The sequence below is a fragment of the Lepisma saccharinum genome, chromosome 3 (assembly GCF_977018435.1).
Source record: "Lepisma saccharinum chromosome 3, izLepSacc3.1, whole genome shotgun sequence".
Taxonomy (NCBI): domain Eukaryota; kingdom Metazoa; phylum Arthropoda; class Insecta; order Zygentoma; family Lepismatidae; genus Lepisma; species Lepisma saccharinum.
The window spans coordinates 85,690,773-85,714,076 of record NC_139231.1 but is presented as its reverse complement, the minus strand read 5'-3'; the positions used below and the strand labels follow the sequence as shown (position 1 = coordinate 85,714,076).

At 39.9% G+C, this 23,304-nt stretch overlaps 1 protein-coding gene across 2 annotated transcripts in view; it reads right to left on the bottom strand.

The window, feature by feature from the left end:
• LOC145985207 (uncharacterized) overlaps positions 1–23,304 on the bottom strand; it is a 60,907-nt gene that overhangs the window by 15,455 nt on the left and 22,148 nt on the right. The window lies entirely within an intron of this gene.

Below are 23,304 nucleotides of genomic sequence, written 5' to 3'. Positions count from 1 at the left end.
GATTTGGTGTTTTAAGTTCACTTTATGCACAGTAAGGCTAATCGGGACTGGACCTACAGTTTAAAGTAGGGATGGCCACTTTTTTTTCTTACGAAAAATTGAAAATCGAAAAATCGTTTTTTTCGAAAACGAAAAATTGAAGTACTAATTTTTTCTCTAAAAACGAAAAATTTGTCGAAAGAGAAAAAAATTTCGAAAAACGAAAAACATTTTTTCGAGAAACGCAAGACTAATTTTTCTTCCCCAAAAAATTGAAAATCGAAATATTCACTTTCAAAGTTGGGTGATTTCACTTCAGATCACACAGGTGCTGTCAACTCAACATCACGAATTTTGCTGAAAAAATATATGTTAAAGAACCACATGATAGATGTCCAAAAAACAAAATATTTTTCTTTTCTGTTGATTTGTTACAGTGTTTCAAGCTCTCGAAGAAAGACACTATTTGATAAAAAAAAAATACGCAAGGAAAATATAACAATATTCAAACCACTATAAATCAAAAACCAAAAATGGTAGAGACTTAAGGTCTTCCAAAACCTTATTAAGGAACATATTTATGAAACTCTCTTCAATTCTAAAATTAAGAATCAAAATACGAAAATTTGTAAAAAATTTCAGTTATTTTTTTTTTTAAAAAAAAGTGAAGAACAACAGGGCATGAGTTTTGCTAGGATAATAGAATATTGGAAGCGGACTAATTATTTGCAATGGCATTTCTGCACGAACTTCTAACGTTTGTAGAAAATTCTTTGTAAAAATGAAGAAAATGCATTTTAACCTTTTTTCAGAAATAATTTTGTCAACACACCCATCTCAATATTCTTGAAAATTGTACAATATAGTCTTTGGTTACTGTACTTGCAGCAGGTGCAATCAGACCTTGCAATATCTTTGTGTGTAACTGGGTAGACTTTTATTAAAAGTGCCCTCCATGTTCCATAATATTTTGTAAAATATATTACACTGGCAACACCGTGTCTGACTGCTGCTTGTCAGGCAAGCTGTAGTAGTGGTGAGGAACTACTTAAAATAGGGTCATTTCACACCATTTCAAACAACCCATGTTACATCATAATTTTTAAAAATATTTATAATTTAATAACTTATTTCTATATCCTTCAAGTGTTTATAATCGACATTTCAGGCATGCGTGTAGATCTGCCGGCCATTTTTGATTTGTCGCATGCGATGATTTTACCGTTTTCAGACGTATCTGAAAATAGCTATAACTTCTGTTGTATAATTCCATATGTAAAGATCCAAAATTCATTTTCTTCAGAAATAAAATCTCGCGTACTAGAGTTACCCAACTTTGATATTAGTTTGTAAAATATGACGAAATTGTGAATGTGATTCTATCCAGCGATAGGAGATTAAATGTTCAGAGGAAAGTGGCGGAAATAAGTTCTATCAGATGGAATGTGCCTAAAAATGTTATGTTGATAGAATAAATACTCGTGGGCTTAAAAATATCGTCCCACTGGAAATCAATATTTGAAGCCACTTTAAGAAAGGTTCGATCTTATTGCTTTCACGTCAAAAGATTCCAAACATTTTGCTTGAAATATTTCGTCAACTTGCAAAATACCAAGCACACTAACAATACTGCAATCAGGTTCGTTTTGTACAAAATAAAATGTATTTCATTTTTGAACTTATCCAAACGACAAAGCAACTGAAATCGTGTGACAAAGGTATTATAATATCCAAGATGCCCATTAGACCATCCCCTACACACTGAACTTAAGTGTTAAAATACCGTCATTTTTTGGAATTGTACGTAAAACTTATGCGATATTATATTTTAATATAAAACCCGTCTACGGCTTTTAATGATTATATCTTAAATAATACACTTTGTTGCTATTTAATGTAATAGCGCCTACAGTAGATGTGCAAAAAATAAATTTCTGAAGTTTACCTACGATGGTACCGAGACAGATACGACCTTTTAAAATCGAGACGTGAACGGGTCCATGTCTTTCGAGGTTTGTCAAGAGACCGAGAACTAGAGAAACGTCTGTAAAATAGAGACGAGACTAGACCCAGTGTCTGAGATATTCGGTCTCGTTCGAGACATCGGTAATCCATAATGCATTATGCTTGAATCGCAATTAGGCAAAAGTAGCAGAAAAGCGAAGTAAAATAAAGCAAATAGATCAATCAAATGAATATTTTACCAAAGTCAAAATTATTTACCTGTGCGACTTGTTCACCGAGCGGATATCTACTTAATTATTGCCAAGTTAAGTTATTAGTGGTAACTGTGATATTGTCAAGCGTAGTTGCATACATTCAGGATAAAATTACGATTTTCTAGTGTTCGTGCCGACATTCATGGCGGAGTTGCTAGCACAGCGTGATAAGACGCCAGAGATCCTCGTGTTTGAATCCCTTTTCGGCCATAGTTGTTATTGGTGAGGGCACAGATAAGGGTGAGTGTCACTTCATCAATTGTAGTATATCATCACTCACTCTCATCTGCTTGGTTAAATAAGTAAAATAATCTAAATCAATCAGTGTATCAATCAAGTGTTCGTAGTGTCGAAACGAGCTGTATACGTTGATTATGCTATGAATCTCGAGACTCGAGACAGGCACCTCGAGACGAGACTGCCAAGTCGAATACTGCTCCTACACAAACTAAATGTCTAACTCCTCCCTAGTATTTTGCCGAAAGGAACAAGATCAAAAGTGTGCTTCAACACTGCTTCAGCCAATCAAAAAGAACTTCAATTCCCTAACAGTTTTTTAACGATCGCCTATTATTTGAGAACGAATCGCATTATTGAATCAAAAATTGGATCGTGGGTGTTAATCTTGGTACACACATCAGCCTCTTGTTCCCGAGACCATGTTCTGTGAAGTGCATGTTCGAATCAATTCCCAGGGCGGCCAACTTGAAAGGGATTCTTTTTGTCCAACCCCAGTGAGAATTAAACGCAGATAGAATGTCTGCACGGGGGAGATATCTGGACTCTCTCTTCAATAACCACAGATTCTTCCTTTACGTTAGAGTATGTAGTGTTGCCAAACGGGAACAGCAAAAAGAAGCTAAATCAGGTATGAAAATCACTATCAAGGAGTTATATTTACTAAAGCGTTCAGTGTTTCTATCCTCCAAAATATGGCACATCGCGTTCCTAGGCTAGAGGTCCACGGTTCGATTTCCGCATGAAGGTGCATACGCATGGGGGAAAGACATAAAGTGTTTTCTAACTTTCTTATGGAAATAACGCGTCAGTGGCCGAGTGGGTTGAAGTTTCCGAGTTCGAGTCCCGGCCTGGGCATTGGTCTGTGAATGTCTCTACATAAATTTCATCTATTTGTGTGGAGGCACAAGTGGTTCTGATCCCACTTTAAACTGTAGGTCTTGTCCCGATTAGCCTTACTGTGCATAAAGTGGACTTAAAACAGCAACTCAAACCAAACTCATCTATTTGTATTTTATATAATTTTCGATCGCTTTTCTTCCATTCTTAGCTGACCTCTATGATGAGGTTGACTAATAACTACATGAATCTTACGAAGGGACACTCGCAAAAGGAATACCCGTATCCGGACTGGGACTCGAACACGGGATCTTCGGTGGTGAAGTCGTGAGTCGGCCTTTCGACGCGCCTGGCAATCGAGCCGGCGTTAATGTGAATTTATCATAATTTATCATCTCTCATTGCCTAAAGTAGTAATAGTAATTTATTTTGCACATTAGCGTCGTCGCCTTGTAATCATGGGGTCTCGGGTTCGAGGCACATAGTGGTTCGGATCCCACTTTAAACTGTAAGTCCAAACCCGATTAGCCTTAACGTGCATAAAGTGGACTTAAAGCACCAAATAAACCAACCAACCAAATCAATCACTGCCAAGCCTTTCTGTAGTAGTACTGAATGAAAAGTTACGTATTGGGGAGAAGCACAATGAGAAAGTTCTCCTGTGTGATTTGCTTAATACATTAGGGTCTCTCATTCAGGAGGTCAAAGGTTCAAATCTCAGCCAGCTTGGCCATTTTTTTCTTTCTTACTGGGATACACTGTGCGAATTACGTTTTTAGCTTTGGGGGTATGTGCACTCAGTGGCGTATTTGTGATTTTATTTTGAGAGGAGATTTTTTTCGGAATGCAAATTTGCACGTATATGTTACCAGTTAGTAAACTAGATTTTGATTTGATTTTGATTTGATTTAGTTTATTTTACTTCGCGTTTTGTGCCTCTTGGCTAATTTGCGAAGATGGGGATGAATGATGAAATGATGAAATTGATGAATGGACATTCACAAAGAACCAAGCCCGACCGGGATTCGAACCCGGGACCCTTGGCGTCGCAGCGCGATAGTAAACTAGACTATTGCTTTGTGGTTCTAAGTACCTTAGAACATTGGTTCCAACCTAGGTTATAAAACCTTATGATAATATTTACACGTTATTTTAAAAACACTTACTATATTTACATTCTAAGAAAACCTAAAGTCATACACAAAATGAGCTATCGAACTAGCTAGTGGGATGTTACCTTGAATGAAGGCCTGGAATTTGTTCTCCCAATTCTCTTCTATGGTGCTCTCGCCTTCTCGTCGCAATTAACCTACTGGTTCCAACAAGCGACACTCAGAGAAGCAACAAAGTATAATAAAGTGCTGATTTTTTCCCTTGCGTAACTAGAAAATTGTGTTTGCAGGGGCTAAGCAAGAAGCACCAAAGTACTAGATTTGGCTTTAAAAATCGTAATTGGCAACAGTGAAGGTGGAGAACCCCTCATGGCAGATCGATTGCTCTTCTACACCCTCCGACTGGTCCCCTTGTTCTGAGTCACTGAGGTGGGCACTAGGGGGAAAATATTTTGGGGGAGGAAAGGAAAACTTTCCCCTCTTCTAAGAGGGAAATGATAAAGAACTTCAGCATAAGGGAAAGTTATCAGCACTTCGTGAAGAGGAAAGAAGACGAGAATATGCACTCAGAAAGAAAAAGTACTCCACACTGCACTAGAACTGGCGGGGATTCGGAAAATGAAGACACAAACGTTTAATTAAGGATTCAACATTCGGTTATCGGATACAGGAACTGAGATTCGGATATCGCATCCAGGCTTGGGCTTCGAATGTTGGATCCAGCATTTAGGATTCGGATATAATAGCCCGTGCTGCAAAAGCCCTTGAAGGTCAGGGCTTACCTACCGACCGCCCACCTCACTTCCACGTCCCTCAACAGAGGTGGGCGATCATTCAACCAGTTACGGATGACGTGTGGTCAACACGATGGCCCCTCAGACATTGTTGAAGGTTTTCCATGACCGGCTCACGATGGTGGGTGGCCACCGGCAAAATCTCAGGAGAAAAGTTGTTAGGCTGCTCCCAGGAGACTCGAACCAGCGCGCTTCCCGTAGCTCGAGTCCAAAGCCTGACGCCATACCGTACAGATACGGTGCGAGGCGGGATATAGGATATGGGATTCAGATATTGGTTTCAGGAATCGAGGTTGGGATATCGGACATGAATCCAACATTCAAAATATGCGATTCTGATATCAGATCTACGATCCATATGTAGGATCCAGATTTCGCGATTCAGATATATGGTATATGGGATTGGCACATCGTATCCAGGATACGAGATTTGAATATCGATTCACATACGTATTGGATTGAGATTTCCCGATTCAGATATTGGATATTGGTTCCAGGAATCTAGATTCGGATATCCGCTGCGGGATTCGGATATCAGATCCAAGACTCGGGATTTGTGTATTACATCCATGATTCTAATCCAATAGGATTGTAATAATTCAGATTGGTTCGCTTATCCATAGCCTCTCTCTGCCTGTATTCGACAGGACGGCATTCGTAAATATGAATTTCAGGTGTTATAATGTGAGCTTAAGATATCTTATTCCTATTCACAGTATGTAATGTGAGTGTGAAATAATATGCTACCAAGAGAGTACAGCACATGTGTGAACGTGCATGAACATAAATGTCCCATGCATGGCGTGGAATGTAATTATCAGCTACCTAAAGGACCAGGTGTACTGCCGAGATTCTTTTTGGATACTATAAGCACGTGTGAACTTTTTTGTGGAGAGGAAGTATACAGGGAAGGGGAGAAGAACACATACCTACACCTGCAGAGCATAATAATACATTGTTTGAAACACGTGCATGGCTTAATCCTTCAATAATTTCTTCATAGTAACGGGCAGGGACAAGGCGGGGGGGGGGGGAACCGCGTCTTTGGGAGGTGGGAGAGTTATACCTTTTAAAAAATTGTGATTATTACTTTTTCAATAAGTTCTGCATCCCACTGCCACTAATACTTCACCTTCGTGGTGCTGAATAAATAATTTCGAATATCGTGTAAATATTGTAGGATCATTTAAATTAATGGGGTAGGTTTTCAAAATCTGCCATCCTACCGTGGGTTGTGTAAGTCGTAATTTTCCTAAAACGTCCGCATAAATCCTATCCTTCCGTCAATTACTAAAGCGAGTTTTCCTGCATGGGCAGTAACAATCAGTGGTATGCACTGGCGCACGCAGGATTTCATTTCTGGAGGGGCTGGAATTGTAAAGGTGGATAGTGCATAGCTGCTTTCTAGGTGGGCGGCATACACAATAAGATATTTCGTATATTATAAGATTTCCACTTGCAACAATGGCAAAGAGGGTAATTTTAAGCCGAATATGCACTTATGACTGGTTTTTCTCTAGTTCTTCACCGCTTTCATTTGAAAATGTTGATTTTCTCAAACTTTCGGAGAGGGCTGTAGCCCCTTCCGCCACTAATGGATTGGCTTCGTGATTACTGTAAACAAAATATGTGACTTATCTATATAAACGGTCAGGTAGGCATTTCAGAAGAAGTCGCAAACAAAATATTTTTTGTTCACATAAGCGTTTCCCGAATACGAAACTCTCGGACACTAAATCTCAGTCTCGTATGGATTTTGCAGAGGTCTGTCTGACTCTGTATCGCCTCGACAAATCTCGAAGGATCTTGTCTCGTTATCGTCTCGATCTCTGTCTCATCTCGCTAGCAACCCTATTCAATACTTAGGATGTTCCGCCAGTGTGCTGCTGAATCCTGTAGGTTTGAAATTTGTATTGCCCACCCGGTAGCGTCAAACGAGATTTTTTTACGGGTGGCCTCAAGGGTGAATGAAATATTTTCAGGCAGGTTCTGCCTCGGTGATCGAAATGATCTCGTTCTCTCTCTTCTCCTATCAACATTTCTTTAAGCTTTCTCTCTTTCTTTCTTTTCTCTCTTCCTCTGTTGCTCCTTTTCATTTCATTTTCTTCCATTTCATCTTCCTTCCTTCTTTTTCTCTCTCCCTGTTCCTTGACTGATTATTCCATTCTCTTTATTTCTTTCTTCTCCCCCTCTTTCTCTCTCCTCCTGTTTCATGAACTCTTTCCCTCTTCGATCCTCTTTCTCTCGCCTTTCCTCGCTGCAAGCGGAAGCAGGTTGGGTGAAAACTGAAAATCAATTTTGTTTCACTTCGAAAGTGTTTGTTATGAGTTCTTAAAAATCATGACAGGAAATATGACAGACAGACACTCATCTGAAACTCACAGAACACATACACACACACACATGTTTATTATACTGCTTCCCCTTTCCTTTCGTGTTTGGATTCGTCTACTCGAGCAAATGTGTTTCCTCAGTGTTCAAACGGTCAGTGATTCATACACCCTTTTAACACTTACCAAATTATCTCAACACCCCCTAAATTGGCTACAAAACCCAATTTATCGGTTTTTTTGTTCAAAATTTACACTTACGCTCCCACCCCAAAGGAAGGTGGATGTGGGGGGGAACAAGAAAAGAACAAAAATATGAAGCGAGTAGGAAAATAATTGAGAGAAATTTGGATTGAGAACTTGAGAAGAAGAAGAAACGAACCATCTCGGTTTGTATGAAATAAACGTTTATAGCTATTATTGAAATTTTATCGAAGGGTTTGTTACTTTAGTATAAAAATGCGCTTCTTTTTATATTTTAGTACTTTTTTAAAAAATGTCGCTTTTCTGATAATTCTGTAACAACGAGTAAAACAATATAGTTTATACAATAACGTCGTGGCGTTGTAATCAAGGGGTCCCGAGTTTTATTCTCGGCGGAGGCATATGGCTCAGTGGTTCGGGTCCCACTTTAAACTGTAGGCCCAGTCTCGATTAGCCTCTCCGTGCATAAAGTGGGCTCAAAACAACAATTATAAAATTTCTACTACACGCCATGTTTTTTTTTTCTCCTGCTTCAGCACCGTCAACAATGAAGTCACCAAACAGATATTTACGGCAGGAAGTAAGGGATGAGAATTTCATAACAACACGACCAGTGACGGCTCAATAAATGATAAACTCTGCCTCAGTCTTCCCCATTCTCAGTTTCAGGTCACTCGCGTCGTCTTTCCTTCGTTCCCATGCTTCAGGAATGTCTCCACTCCCTTATCTTTGCTGCCACTGTCGCAACGGTGTCCGCGTTTCGAAGAAGGAAAAACAGAGGCTCTGCTGTCCCTTCGCGTTCGCCACATTCTTCACCTTTGAACCGGCGATGCTGAAACTAATACTGAGCCAGAGTTCTGGCAGATAAGGAAGGCATTGAAGAAAGATGTCAAAACATGCGGCCGACGCTGGCATTTGGATGGTTTATGATATGGAATCTCTGTAACCAGGTGGCTTTCACTGGTTGCGTCAACTACCATAACCGCTTTCTACTGGCTTTTTTAGATAGAAGCAGTGGCGAGACGAGACTTGGCAGTGTCGGTCTCGTCTTGCGTTGTAAATGCCTGTATTGTTCTCGCTCACTACATAGCGTGTAAGTAAAAAAAAGGGGGGGTTTGCGTAGCCAAATGGTTATCCCTCTCACCTTTGGTGCGAGAGGTCCCGGGTTCGATTCTGGGTGGGAGCTCCCAAATATCGGCTTTGACACAGCATCGTGAGAGCAGTTGGAGAGCTACTTGAAAAAGAAGTAGCGATCTCCGGTCTCAAAACGCTGAAAACAGCGGCGATGGGACTCGATAAGCTGACCACGAGACACCCAGGCCAGGCCCTGGCCCTCAGAGGGCTGTTGCGCGCAAAGAAAACAACTTTTGTCAACCATGTTTTTCTGGTAGACGCCTCCTTTTACTATGCCAGGGGTCCCGAGTTCGAATCTACGTCTGGGTATGGTCGTTCTTTCTGAGTGTTCCTTCATCAATATCATCCTTATCGTCGCGATTATCCAAATGTGGAGGAAAATCGACGCTAAAGAACGAAAAATAAAAAATTGCAACGCTACGAACCCTGAAAAAACGGGATTTTATTCTGCATATACACACACAGATCTCGAAATGCCTCAAATCAAGGTTAATGCATTTTAATGCATCGATTGGCATATTTAAATGTGTAATTTTGTGATCTTTGAAATGATCTTGTCTGATCTTCCCAATTGATGCATTTTTAGTGCATCACACGGAGCACCAGCTGATAAAAGTACCTTTTTATGTATTTCTGTGGATATTTTGGCACACCAAAAAGTGCATCATCTGTGTCAATTGACATGCTTTGGGATCTGTGAGCTGCTACCACACAGCTCCGAGAGGTTCGACGACACGTCTCTGTCACAACTCGAAGGATCTTGTTTCGTTCTCGTCTCTTTTTTTACCGATGGTTATGTACATATAGTTTTTGCAACATTAAATTCCAATGAATAATAGTTCTCTTCGTAGCATGCAGGGAAAGAAAGATCAAGGTTGCAACCTACATATCGTTGGAACTTCAAAAAATTATTCAGGAAGATCTGTTGCGTGCCAAAGGAGGGTAATTTACATTCAAGAAATGCATTACGGTCACAAATTGAATATTTTAGCACTTCTAAGGTATAAACTAGGACTGAATATATCGTAACAGGACACGTGACTTCACTCTACTGCCTACTATGATTATAAATTGTTGTTGGATGAAATTAAAGGGGCAGTCACCCTTACTAAATTTGGAAATTTTCGCTAAATTATTTGGTAACCATGAACAAAAATGCATGGAAGCCTTCACTAAATATAACTAATTATTTGGTAACCATAAGCAAAAAAACATGTTAGCCTTTACTAAATACGCTAATTTGGCTATTTCGTAAACATAAGCAAAAATGCATGCTGGCCTTTTGTAAACCTGGTAATTTTGACTAAATTATCTAGTAATTTAAATACATTTGCCGTTTAATTAAAAAAAATTATTATGGTGAACAATAATTTGTCGCCTAAGTAAATAATTTTTCGGTCACCAGCAGCTATTCTTTGGTTATTGCAAACATTTATTTCAAGAGAATTGAACCACCCGAAATAAGTTTCCAAATTCGACGCAGGGGAAGAAGGATGACGTCATGTTATTGGCATTGGCAAAGGATAAAAACATACGCACACTGTAAACCCACAACGGGATCAAAATAGCTCAAAACTGGCCTTGCACTGTCCTTTTGATGTGGTTCACGCAGGTTTCCGCATAAAAAAAATGGAAGGAATTGATTGTGGTGTGATAGAGAGCCAATGTTCAAGTGCCAAAATCCCCCCCGCTCAGTCTTCCTGTACAAGTTCCAATGCCAAATAGTCTTTGCCAATTTTTTTGGTGTCAAAGTTAATTGCCGAGAAATCTGTGTACTTCTTTCCGAGCTTGTATACCAAATTTTCTTCTTGGACATCACATGCTTGTTTTTTAACCACTGACCTACGGCTATGGTTCTCTTCTTGGTGCTGTGACCTAGGATGTGTTTAAATTTTTATTTCGTTTGCATTTGACACTCCTTAAATGCATCTTGTTGTCGCGGGCCCGCAGATCGTAACTCAATATTTAAATTCCAAAGTACATCAAACATTGATTTCGAAGACAAAATCAAAGTTCGTTTTAGTCCGTTTTATTCAGAGATAGGCCACTCATCAGGAGACTGAACCTACAGTTTAAAATGGGATCTAAATCATTATGCAATGTGCCTGCAATAGGGATCGAATCGGGAACCCCCGACAGCGTTACCACTACGCCATCCAGGTCCTCCTCAAGGGTATATTATCAGTTATACAATACAATCGAAGGGGTCGGGTGTAAAACCTGGTAAGTGACATTTTGGTTATTTTTGAGTTACAAAGTAAAACGTGCCATCCTTCAATGTTCGAGTGAAATTGCCATGTCATGCAATTTGCATTGGACTCAGTGAAGCCTTCTGAAATTGGTAAACACAATACGAAAACAAGTTATCTATAGTATAGCTTCTAATAAACTTTTTCTTAATAAACTCATAAATGACCAAAATGTCATGTTTTACACCCGAGTCCTTCAATTTATAACTACACTCATTGCACGGGGGGAGGGGGTAAATAACTGAATGTTGTAATTGTGAGCAGGGCCTGATTAAGACGAAATTGGGCCTGATGCTGCATACCGTCGATTTTTTTTCTGTACAACTAACTTTCAAGGTGAAAAATTTACTACCTGTGTCTAGGCGTCCGAAATCGGGGCTCCAAATTTCATTCTAAGATTTATTTTCAGGTTAATATAGCAAAAGAAAACTGTTCAGCTTTCGGAAAATTCTCGTCTGTTTTCGTCTGGGCCTATTCCAGGAATGGGCCTAATGCTGCAGCATCAATAGCACCCACCTTAATCCGGCCCTGATCGTGAGTTCTTCTCTAGCAAGCCGTGGAACATACGAGCCTCGAATCTTCGCAATAAACATAAAAGCTCATAAGAATTCTGCAAGGGAACCTCCCGGAGAGTGCATGGCGTTCCACCCCATTGAAGTCCGTTGACCACAGGTTATGAAGCGCCGATCTATTTCATTCTGGAGCTACAGACACGTAGGTTATCTGGACGTGGTCACGTCTTGAATGGGTTCTCGTCTACTTTGGGAGAGATAAGATAAGAATAAGGACGCCTCTCTTTCTCTCGTTCTCCGTTTAGTCTCGAATTGCAAATGCCGACGCTAAAGAGGGTCCAAGTTGGGCTAGGCCTCCTTTCAGAAAAGTAATTGTCCTCCCTACTCCCTAGTTTTGAGAAAAATATTTCGACAGCCAACATATAATGGCATCATTATTACCATGCAAAATATTCTTTATTAAATTTCGAACTTCTTATATTTTTTTTTCTGCAGCCCCTCCCCTACCCCGGATTTTTTGTGATGTGTTTTAAATTCTAGCGTGAATAAAATTTTATGCAAATTGTTCCAAATTAAAACTGTAAATTATTGTTTACGCTTTGCACCACTTGGAGGTCCCCATGGAGATAACTATGTATCTTCAGTAAAAGTATCTGTCAGCGTTTGACAGCTATATAAAAAACCTCATTCGCCCCCCCCCCCATGAGAAAAGATCGTAAATCCGACAGTGACTTAGCACCTTCACACAGATACTTAAGTCGCTGCTTTTTTCAGCGGATTTCAGAGGATGAGTTCTAAATTCTAATCCTGAGAAAGACATGGACGAGCCACTGAGTTCGTCACATCTTCTATTTAATTAATTCAGCATTCATCCTCATCGCAGCGATTAACCTAGAGAGGTGGAAAAGAGGAGGGAATTGACTACAATAGAAAAACAGAGCTGCTATGATTCCTGATACGGCAAAAAAATAAACTGTAGGATTTCCGACTCAAGGAAAGGTACAAGTAAGTTGTACTGTCAAAATCTACCACATTTCTTTTTACCATGCATGGGCGACGTTATGTTAACGTTGTCATCAGAAAAAATAAATGTTTCAAATTGTGAGAAAAAGAAGATAAAGAACGAGAGAGAAGAGGAAGGAAGTGAAAGAAAAGATGCGATAAAGAAAAACGAAGGGAAGAGAAATCAAGAAGTGAGTCGGAGAGTGAGAAAGAGGAGACAGAATGCACAGTTAAACTGTATTAACACTTCAGTTTATATATAAAAGTGCGCTAACGATTAACATACTATAGTACCCTTTTGATTGAAATCCACATTTGCGGTGAATCATCAGTTAAAGTGATTTTCACAAAAAGAGCTTGTGCAGCTAACGACTGTGCGAATTTGAACAAATTATGAAAAAAAAAAGAATTTGTACCATTGTAACAAAAAAATATATTTAAAACAATTGCACCATTGTAACAAAGAAAATATTTAAAACAATGTTCCAATTCAGTCCATCAAATCTGGCGAATTCGAGATTTCAGTCAGTACAACATCAACAAAGCCCTACATCTTTCAATATAGGGAAAGTCAAAGGCACGTAAAAAGCTGAAGTATGCAACAATTGCAAATATCCATTTTTTTTTTGCCACGATTAAGCAAAATAGGCACTAACCATCAAAATAGGAATTTATAGGCACTATAAAAACGTGTTTTCAGAATAGAAACTTCATGAAACGAACTTTAAAGTTTAAACATGAAAGCCTATGTTTTACTACAAATGAATAAGAAAGGCACATAGGCAAATTTCCGCACCCCAGTCATTAGCATTAAGCGCTGAGACTGCTGGAACGCACGTAGTCTGTGAAATTCCTTTTCGATTGATTGATTTGGTTTATTTTACTTCGCTTTTCTGCCACTTTTGGCTAATCGCGAAGATAGGTATGAGCGATGATATGAGATTTTGATGAAGGACACTCACAAATAACACCCATGCCCAGGCCGGGATTCGAAACTGAGGCCTCTGGTTTGCTAACTACTCCACAACGGAGGTCGACCAGTTCCTTTTCGAGTTATACATACGCGATACAGAAATGCGTAGTGAGAATTATGATTATTAAGTAATATTTACTTTCATGAAATAACGAAGCGAAAGTGTAAATTCAACAATGATCTTGCAAGAAAATATCCAGCTTTATAGGATGAAAGAAACGAATATGGGCTAAAGTGTAAGGTGGCTGCCACTTTCCCCTGCTGTTGAAAGAGTGCTAGAAATGTTCGTGGCATTAAAATCATACTTCTCTACCCAATCTAAACTACCTGAAATTTTAATTTGGATTTTCGAAATAAGTTAAGCGAATCTTACTTGTTATATTTGCATTCACTTGTGGGAATATTTCAGTCTAATATCCAAGAATTAGAAAAGGAGTAAAATTCTGTGCTTCAAATTATAGATAGTCTTTGTCATTTGTGAAATAACAGATTAGGCTTTCTTTGCTTAAAGGTAAGAAGAAGTTATTGAAAGAAATCTTATGAAAAGTATCTGTGAGCAAAATGTTGGTAAGATTTTTTGTATATTGATTAAATTATGAGTATTGGCAAGTGTATAGCCATTTTTTGCGATGTCCTCTTTTTTAAATGTATGTGTCTGGTCACCCTACTTCCATGGGGCCTTCTACGTCTTCAATAAGATTATGATTGTTCCGCTTTCAGAAATATGCCAATGACAGAATTATTAAGGTAAGATAAATGGCATTCTGCAATTACCACACTATTGCAATCCTGGTTGTGACAGCGAAACACCTTGTCTTCACTAAGAGACGAATAGAAATCTAACCTACACATTTAAAGGCCATGCATTTTTTAAAGCTCGTAACACGCACATGTACGTACTACAACAAGCAGCAAGATTCCCTCACTTGCATGGAATGTGTAGCTAAGAATTACAAATATCTGATAGGAAGGAAGCTACAATATTGTCACAGTAGAGTGGTGAAGCGGAGCATACTTGGTGAAATAACAAATCCCTTTCACTCCAATCTAAACCTCCTTGTACTTATACGAAAACAAGGAAACGTTTTGTCGCTCGTGAGTTTCACGGAACAGTAACTTCTACCTCCTTTTTTGTGTGTTGCGTGTGTTAAAGATATTGCCGAAGCGTTTTTACGCTGACAATGGAACTAGGATTGTCGGCTAATATTAGTCGCTTTTTTCTAGGTTAGATTTATTTGTTTCGTCTTATTTTCCCATGACAAAGTTCAATTTAAGTGCACTATATGTACGGATATGAATTCGAGAACAGACTTGCTGTTTAAAGCAAAATCTGAACCAGTGACTAATGCCCTTCTTTCCCTCCAATTTCTATTGTGCCTCTTTTATTTCGCTTCGTTTCTTTCTCGCTCTGTCTTGTTTCTTTACTATTTTTTTTATTTATTATTCATTATTTATCTCCCCCCTCTCTCTTTGTCTATGTGACTTTGTGCTTGCGTGTACGTGTGTGTTACAAATGGGTGTCTTTTTTATTTATTTTCCTCACTCCTTCCTATCATTATCTGTTTTACTTTCTTTCTCTCTTTTATAACTCAAAAAATGAGGACACCCTAAAAAATTAGGCCAATGAGTTTTTTCACTTTTAGTTTTTTTTTAGACTCGTGGCTAATCACGTCGACTAGGATGAGTGGCAATTAGATGAAAGTGACGAACGGACATTCACAGAAAACTTAATATATGCACAGGCCGGGACTCGAACCCGGGAAATTCGGTCGCGAGATGGAAAGTCACCCTCTGCCACCAAGCCAATACTTTTCGATATGGATTCCCCTTGGAAAATACGTCATGATAACGCATGCAGACACCACACTCTACTCAGCATTCTTCATGCTTGTTTTGTAGAGCTGTGCACGTGTTCCGACGTCGCTCTGGAGTACTAACCGTGCGCTAATTCAGTTCTCCAATCACCGCCCTTATTTCACATTGCGGTTATTTTTTAGGTGACAAGCCGTGTTCCTTGCATCTTTATAGGAAGCAGGATCAGGTGCGGCGGAAACGCCAAGTACTTGCTGCACCTGCTCCTTGCAATTCATGCGTTAGTTCCAGAAGAACTCGCCAGGGGCAGCTGAGGTGTCGGGGGTGAATGGGGTCTGTCTGCGCTCTGTTTTATGTCACGCTCCCTCGACTGTTTATGGGCCCAGACGCCGAAGGGTTCGCTGGAAGGGGAAACTTATGATCTGACGTCCAATTTCTGCACCACGAGTAATTTTCTTTTGCCGCGAACCGTTCTTACAGCGAAGTGGTTCGTTAGTAGGAATCGTTCTCGCTGAATCCTGAAAAAAACGGTTTCGAAGGTAACTGAGTTCAGTCCCGTGTAAATAACTCAAAACAGCAAGCTAATTTCCGAATGGTGCAAGCAGGCCCCTACCCAGGATCTTTTTGAGGGAGAGGCCAGATCCGAAAATAAGGAACAAAGGCGAGACCCGAAATGCTGTTGGACTGATTGAATTAGGATATTTACGTCGCTTAGTTCCACTTTTGGTTAATCGCGACGATGAGGATGAGTGATAAAATTAATGAAGGGAAACATATCCAGGCCGGCATTCGAACCCGTGACCCCTTAAGTCGTAGCGCGCTGTGCTAACCACTTCGCCATGGTGATCGGCGAAATGCTGTTGGAGTATTAGATGTGAGCACCAATGCTATGGTAGTATTGCAGCTAAAGCTAAACGTACAAGCATAGAATTGCAATATTATGGTCCATAATAACGGGGGAAAACTCAACTGACCGATAGAACCTGACAATGAGCAACACAGTTGCTCACAGACCAAGGTTGTCACACGGCGGCGTACAGCTTGGTGCTTATTGTTTACATTCAGTTCTCAGATGTACTTATTCGAAGGGCATCAATGTTTTCAATTTTCCTTTAATTTTCTTATACCAGGACCATTGAAGAGCCATGATAACTGTATGTTTAAAAAAGAATATATTTATAAATATAAAGAAAGGTGGGTACTATTATCGTATGGGTGAAACACCTACGAATCATATATTTCGGACTTCTTTACATTGCTAACGTGTTGCGGAACATTTCTTAAGGCGAAATAATGCATTTCTAACTAAGATAATGTTTATTTTCTCTATTTACGAGTACTTACTGTTACTTGTTGTTTCGAATCTGTAACACATTATGGCCGTCATAGCATACGTGTTTAGGGGGCGTTCTGAGAGTGTTTTGTCGATTTATGCAGTGGTGCAACCTCGTTCACCGGAAAATATCTACTTTCGTGCCCCTATTTGAAATTATGCTAATACGTCGCATTTACGTGTAGAACTTGTAAAATAACCTTGCGATTTACCACGTTCATTGTCCATACACAGCAATTCGGAACCATCTTTCTTTCGCAATTCGTTAATGCTCTTCCTTTACGCACAACACTCTTGCAACCTTGAATATTGACGTCAGACGAGGAATGCCTACGTGGTTAGGTTAGGTTCCATTAGCATAAATACAAAGAAAAAATAATATTGTCGCTAAGAGACGCGTTACCTTTGTATTGCCTAACATGAAAAAGGTCTCTCCTGTGACGTCAGAACACAATGTTGCTAGAGTGTTGTGCGATAAGTGACACCCATTCGGGTCGGAAGCATCTTTCTTTCGAAATTTGTTAATGCTCTTCCTTTACGCACAACACTCTTGCAACCTTGAATATTGACGTCAGACGAGGAATGCCTACGTGGTTAGGTTAGGTTCCATTAGCATAAATACAAAGAAAAAATAATATTGTCGCTAAGAGACGCGTTACCTTTGTATTGCCTAACATGAAAAAGGTCTCTCCTGTGACGTCAGAACACAATGTTGCTAGAGTGTTGTGCGATAAGTGACACCCATTCGGGTCGGAAGCATCTTTCTTTCGAAATTTGTTAATGCTCTTCCTTTACGCATAACCATCTTGCAACCTTGAATATTGACGTCAGACGAGGAATGCCTACGTGGTTAGGTTAGGCCTGTTGGGTTAGGTTCCATTAGCATAGATACAAAGAAAAATTATTATTTTCGCTAAGAGACGCGTTAGCTTGTATTGCCTAACATGAAAAAGATCTTTCCTGTGACGTCAGAACACAATGTTGCTACAATGTTGTGCGATAAGTGACACCCATTCGGGTCGGAACCATCTTTCTTTCGTAATTCGTTAATTCTCTTCCTTTACGTACAACAATCTTGCAACCTTGAATATTGACGTCAGACGAGGAATGCCTACGTGGTTAGGTTAGGCCTGTTAGGTTAGGTTCCATTAGCATAAATACAAAGAAAACTTGTAAAAACAGCTCTCTCCTGTGACGTCCGAACACAATGTTGCTACAATGTTGTGCGATAAGTGACACCCATTCGGGGAAAATGGCTTGTTCCGAACTCGACAGGTGGTTCTAGTGAAAACACGGCGAGGCTGAAACACTGGCTACGGGGTTGCATCGTCTTAACACACGGAACATTGCACTCTCATGCAAAAAGCAAATGGCAGGAGCAGAAACAGCGTGTCGGACAGAGATTTTCGCAGAAAACAAAACGCATTCACATTAAAATGGATCAAATCTACATTCAGGAACTTCCAAAACGCTCAAGAAAATGATTTCCGTAAGTACTTTCTCCTGTAAATTTGAAGGAAATTTGAAGGAATCCGTTTTACCCATACGATAATGTTACCGAAAGGGTGTTAGAAATGATTATTAAAATTAAGGACATGTATATATGTGAGATAACCAAAAAAACGAGACATTTTTGCATCACAACAGCAGTTAAAAAAAGTCGGGATAGGGAAATTACTCAATACTGCAGATTGCAGAATTCTGAAGCCTGGTTTCCCTACAACAAATCCATTTTTTTTATTGAAGGACGAAATCTAAATTCTTGCAAAATCTCAAAAAGTTGTTAGTGTTATTTTGGTAGGATATTATGGGTTCCCATTCAAATATTTCATACTTCGAGGGGGGCATGGATGCCATGGTCCCTCCTCTGGGTACGGGCCTGCAGTTATGTTATTAGACGAATGCAGTAACAGCGAGAGATGCTAAAAATAATTTTCGGTAAAAGCTCCGTCAAAAGTTTACCGGTACGTCATTGAGAAGATAACGACAGGTGCAATTGCTTGGATCTTGGATAATAGGCGGGGAGATATTGCAGGGCGGGAGTAAACGTTGACACATTCCCTCAGAAGTCGTTACGTATCATTTGGCACGGCCTCTGAGAAAAGGTTGCTAACTCCACTCAAAACAAGCTAAATCCAGTGAACTAAAAACGAAACTTGTGGCAATCACAAAATTAACGTGATTATTAAGAGCAACGTGAGAAACAAAAAGGGAAAAGTTTTGGATAGCGGAAGAAAAGATATAGTAGAAGAGGTAAAACAAATGTGAAGAGAAAACGATAGGAATATATTACAAAGAGAAAGGAAGGTAGAATACTATGGAAGGAATGTACTAATATGAACATATTAGAAGGGGAAAAGGTTGAGGAGAAACAAGGAGAAAAGGAAATGGAATGAAATTCTCGAACACCCAAAGATATGCCTAGAAGTCTCAGGAGAAGGGCATTTTATGTTAGTCAACCCAATTTACCCAAGTTGTTGTTGTTGGTCTGTTAGAGTAATACTAATTCCAGAGTCGCCGTGCGGACAATATATATTCGTCAAATACACGAAAAGAATAAGAGAGTATTATTTATTAAAACAATAATAATTTTGTATTACCAAATGCATGGGCGTTCAGAAGGGAAAGGGGCCACTCCCACACTTGGAAAATGCCATGCGATAATTACAGTTCTCACGTATGTGCATTGTTACCGGGGTCTGATACACAGACTAGTTACAGATTCGTATCATGAATATCACGCCAGCACAACTTTGGAAAAATGTCTTGCTTGCTCCTCCATCAAAAGGAAGGAACTTCACCCAACGTCACCCGTTTTGTTCCGTGTTATTGGAATATTTCGCATTTTTATCTTCAGATGGAACTTTTTTTTTCACAAGAAGTAATATAAGAAACAACAGAACAGAAAATTATAAAGCGAAGGAGAAAATATATAGAGATACTTAGAAAATATTAAAGGAGAGAGAGAGAGGAGAAATAGAAAACAAAGACGAACGAAAAGAATACAAGTGGAGGAAGCAAGAGATAGAAGAAGCATATAAACTCAAGATGAAACAGAAGATGGCAATAGTTTAAAGGAAATAACATAACATATCCCGTGACTCTACATCCCTGGAAGGACCTTGGTATTGGGGTGTCGTGAGGTCAGCACGTCGAACCCTCAGTCGTTATGGGAGATTTTTATGACCGGGTTACGCTACTCACTCGTAGCTCCCCAATTCCCTCACGATGGTGGGTTGCCACCGGTTCTAAACACAGGCCGAAACCCCAGGAGGACCCAGGAGGACTCGAACCCATGCGGCCCCGCAGTCGGAGTCCAAAAAACAACGCCTTAGACCGCACGGCCGCGGAGGAGGACAGTTTAAAGGGAAGAAAGGCCAGAAATGCATCTTAGTACGGCTCGGTTTATTCTTGTGTTAAAAAAAGTCCTCATTATTCGGTATATGTAACAACTCTTTCCACAGGCAATGTTTAGTGCTGGGTACAATTTACTAATTTTTTGTGTACCCCAAACAAATCCGTTCTCTCTGGGTGGAGATAGTTTTTTGTCCACATTTTTTAAAAACTTTTGTAGGTTTGTTACACTACAGTAAACTAGCAACATGCCAATTAGCAATTAGCACGTTGCTAGTTTACTGTAATGTAACAAACCTACAAAAGGTTTTAAAAAATGTGGACAAAAAACTATCTCCAACCAGAGAGAACGGATTTGTTTGCGGTACATAAAAAAAAAAATTGGTAGCCGTTAATGGATTTGATAATTTTGACTAAATTCATAACTCTAAACAAATGTGAAAGATTAGTCAAATAATTTGGTTCTGTGAACAAACATTTGTTTCCAAAAAAACATTTTGTTCTGTGTATCCGGCGCTCTAAGAGAAACAAATGCCTATTTATGAATAAAATTAAGAGAGTGTTGAGGAAGTTTTTGGGGGTTGTTGTGAATATGTGCATAAATCACCGTCAAGGTGATCAACCTTTCTTTGCAACGTTATGCTCGCTAAGGACTCGTTTCAACCTTACGAGACCTGGTAAAAACATTCTCCATCTATGCAGGCCGCCGCAACCGAATTGCGCACACTTTAGATCCAGGATTGCGCACAAATCTCACTGTCTTGTTTTGCGCACAGATTTTGATCGAACGTTGCCACTTTGATAGCTTTAAAGTCTGTGCGCAAAACTGTTTTTTTCCTTAGACAAGAAGAAAGAGAAAAATTAGAAATAAAATAGTAAATCATACCAATTTACTCAAACTCAAAAGTTTGGTTAGGTTAAGGACTGCAAAAACACGTGTAAGTCCACATACACACACAAAAGAACACAACAGAAGTGAGAACGGCTTGAGAACATTTTACATCTGACAACATAGCATCATTTTTTGTGCGCAATCATGTACATTGTGACAGTTTGTCAACGGCTTATCAGATACCACTGATAAAACCGGAAAAGTGTGCGCAATCCGGCTGTAGCCATGCAGGCAAGCAAATCCACGGTTGCCACTGACAGGCAAAACAGAGAATGGCCACCAAAGCAGGGCCCACTCATGGGCGTCCGGAAAGAGGGGCAAGAGGGGCCGTGGCACCCCCTGGAAAATGAAAGTCAACCAAAAATTATGTATTTCACACATATAATTTCATTTTAGCCACAATAATATGTGTTAATTATTGCATTAACACCATAAATTCAAATTTAAGCAATGTTTTTTTTAGGGAACTACTCTCTTTTGGGGGGAAATGTGACTTGTTTGCCCCCCTGGAAAAAATAACTTCCTTGCCCCTCCCTGGAAAATATTCTGCGGACGTCCATGAGCCCACTGAAAATATTTTGTCCATCCATGAGCCTACCAAGATTCTCCACTGACGTCACGTTACAGTCTACCCTACTAAAGCCTCAAATGAGACGAGAATATTGGACAGCAAAGTCTGGACAATTCTCGAAAGGGAAAGTCGTCGTGATTTTTTAAAACAATAATCTCCGGAACATGACTGTTCAGCTCATCCGCCCGTTCGAAGGCAAACCACTGCAATTAGGCGCGTCTCCGTTCTTAAATTTAAACATTCCCATTTCCGTTCTTCTGTAATAAGAACTGCAACTTGTGAATGAAGCGACAACCACCCCCAGCTCCATACAGAGCACATGTTAACCGAGAAAGACCGATTTCTGTAATGTAAATTATTGTAAAGTTTGGCCTAGCTAGGCCAATAGCGAGCCCTGATTTGGGAGTTTCGGTCCTGTGCATCCACTTGAAAACAAAAATTGTTTTGAAAAGGACCATAAAGTTAAAAATATGAGGTACTTGAAATGTGGTAAAATATTAAAAACAACTCAAATTATGTCAGATGGTTAGTTATTTCTAATATATGCATATATTTGTATGTATGTGTGTCAGAGTGGAAGGGTGTTACGATGCTGTGTTCTCGTGTCGCTAATAGGGAACGGAGCTGGAGTTGAAGCGAGATCCAACTCAATGTGCGATGCGTTCCACTGAGAATCGAACGCGAGATCCAATCACTGTATTCACTCTTCATTGTAATGAAAACTTAGTTGAGACACGAATAAGCTCAGTTCCATCCTATCTGGAAAATCCATGAAAAGGCCAAACTAGGGAAAGGAAACAAAGTACTTTCTACCGTGCCATGAAAGCACATCGAGTGTGCAAAAATAGGGCTCTACTTGTTTCGATCTCGACCAATGACGGAGGATGTGTGGCCAACACCACGTTTCCTGCTGCCTTTACTTCCCAAGGTGTGCCTGGGGCCGTTTTTACAGGGATATTGACGGAAGAATTCTTGCCTGATATCATTAATCCTGAGAATCGAACTCGGGTCATCCTCGAAACTACAAGTAATGCTTTTGATCTCTTTCACGGAGCACAGATGCTGCTATCTTGATTTCGAGACAGATACGTAACCTCGGCAAATAATAATAATAAAAAAAGTTGCACAAGTGAAATATGGTCATCATTCCTCGCTTCCCATCTCCAAATGGTACTCCACCCCATCACTTCTCCCCATAAGCTGAAGGTGTGGACTTCGATTCTCCTCGAGATATCTTAAAATTGTATTTTGCCTAATGTATTATTTCTATAACGAGCGTAAATATGTCAATGTGCAATAATTCACCGTGTGGCGAAGGCGCGTAAATTGCGTGGAGGTAAGGTTCCACACATTCTTCATTTCGACCATAATTGAAGTGATATCAGCTTCAAACTCAGACCGCCATTACCCTTTCACGGTTGCCCCCCCCCCCCACCACCACTGGTGCCCATTGTTGAGAGGCTGAGTGAGCTCTAGATCCCACCTGCGATCACACACACTAGGAATCGAACTCTGATCAATCATGACAGTCAGGCACTTTATCGACTGTACAACTGGGGCTCAATCCTCACTTTTCTGCCACTTTTGGCTAATTGCGACGATGGGACTGGATGAAACTGATGAAGGGACACGAACAAAGAACGCCCATGCCAGGCCGAGACTCGCCCGGTGGCGAGATTGAAAGTCTTTCACCGACCAGGAGGATGAATAACGAGCAAGTTGTCAAAGATGTGAGGTAAATCTACGGAATCGAACAT